Source organism: Neophocaena asiaeorientalis, unplaced genomic scaffold, assembly GCF_003031525.2.
Source record: "Neophocaena asiaeorientalis asiaeorientalis breed wild unplaced genomic scaffold, Neophocaena_asiaeorientalis_V1.1 scaffold148, whole genome shotgun sequence".
Lineage (NCBI taxonomy): Eukaryota > Metazoa > Chordata > Mammalia > Artiodactyla > Phocoenidae > Neophocaena > Neophocaena asiaeorientalis.
In genome coordinates, this window is record NW_020174050.1 from 4,828,762 (window position 1) to 4,830,415 (window position 1,654).

Here is a 1,654-nt window from a genome sequence, read left to right on the forward strand (position 1 = left end):
GCTTCACAGTGAGGGAAGGATGGCGTGGATCCTGGGGTGACAACTGCAATGCCCACCACTACACCTTCTAAAAAGGTCCCTCTGATTCCTGCACTGAGGGTGAAAACTCCTTTAAGAGGGTATCAAGCCTCTCATTCTGAAATTTGAGATAAAATTGAAACAGTAACTGAACTGACATTAAAATATATTGAGAGAGTGAGTTTTTACTAACACAAATGTCAATGACCTGAGGAGTAATTTTATTCTCTATAATTGAATCAAATCAACTCACGAGCCCTAATTTCTACTTGGTAATAGAAAACTAAATTTTTCTAATTCAAGATAAATTCAGTTACTTCTGGTTTAAATCCTAGCCTTTTTTAAAAAAAAAAAAACACAGGTTAGCTTTTTAAAAAAAATTTATTTATTTACTTTTGGCTGTGTTGGGTCTTTGTTGCTGCGCGCAGGCTTTCTCTAGGTGTGGTGAGCGGGGGCTACTCTTCGTTGCAGTGTGAGGGCTTCTCATTGCGGTGGCTTCTCTTGTTGTGGAGCACGGGCTCTAGGCGCGCGGGCTTCAGTAGTTGCAGCACGTGGGCTCAGTAGTTGTGGCTCACAGGCTCTAGAGCTCAGGCTCAGTAGTTGTGGTGCACGGGCTTAGTTGCTCCGCGACGTGTGGAATCTTCCTGACCAGGGCTCGAACCCGTGTCCCCTGCGTTGGCAGGCAGACTCCCAACCACTGCGCCACCAGGGAAGTGCCACAGGTTAGCATTTAAACAAACCTCCCTCCACATGACTTCAAGCCCCCATACGTACCCTTAATCTTCTCATCTCTTCTGCTGGAGAATTTGCCCCTTGCCGTGGCAGTCTGCTTTGGGACTGTTTCCTTCCCCAGAACTTTGTAGTAGCCGTAGAAGAAAGAGAATGGGGTCCCTAATACACCATGGCAGGTACCAACCTCCTGAGGTGTTTGAGAAAAGGTGCCTGACAGCCCACTCCATCTAGGAGCCAGCAAGGGTGTTTCTGATCTGGGCACTACTGGGGGCACTGATTGCCCTCGCCAGTGAACCAAGACCAGCAGATGCTCTCCGAGGCTCCAGCACACCATGGCGAGAGCCGTCAGGATGTGACTCTAGACACAGGAAACCCAGTCCTTGAGTAAATTCTTAGTCAAGATTTTTCTTCTCTTCCCACTTTTTAAAAAAATTTTCTCCCTATGAATGATCTTGGTTCCTGTCACTCTTATGCATGACCTTAACATTTAGGGGATGAGCAACTGAGAGGTCCTTCTTGGGAAGAGCCTCTTCTGAGCTGGCTTTGGCTTTGGGCATCTGTCCTCACTGCCACCCACTGCTGATGTCTGTAGTCTACCTGTGGCTTCCAGGTCTATCCACTATAAGGCTGTTCTCAGTCCATTGCCTTCTTCTCAGCCAAACTCTTGCCCCATCTCAGGGAGAAGGGGAGGAGGGAAGCCATGGGAAGACGTTTGCTGCTCTTCTGAGCTGCTCTGCTGATGAGAGAAATGTGGGGGGTGGCCGTCCATCTCAGAGGGTCCCTCTGGCTGGACTTGTCCTGTGGCCATTGCTATTCTGGGATGGCCCTGCATGTCGCCACAGGGCTCTCTGTGAGAATGTTTCCTTGCAGGACTCTCCATTGGTATGGAGGCACAAGTCTTCCT

The 1,654-nt window shown here is 48.7% G+C and overlaps 1 non-coding gene across 1 annotated transcript; it reads right to left on the minus strand.

Annotated features, from left to right (window-relative positions):
• Positions 1-991: 991 nt before the first annotated feature.
• LOC112405700 (small nucleolar RNA SNORA3/SNORA45 family) lies at positions 992-1,119 on the minus strand. The gene has a single exon (XR_003004415.1). It is a non-coding gene; the product is annotated as a small nucleolar RNA SNORA3/SNORA45 family (small nucleolar RNA).
• Positions 1,120-1,654: the final 535 nt, after the last annotated feature.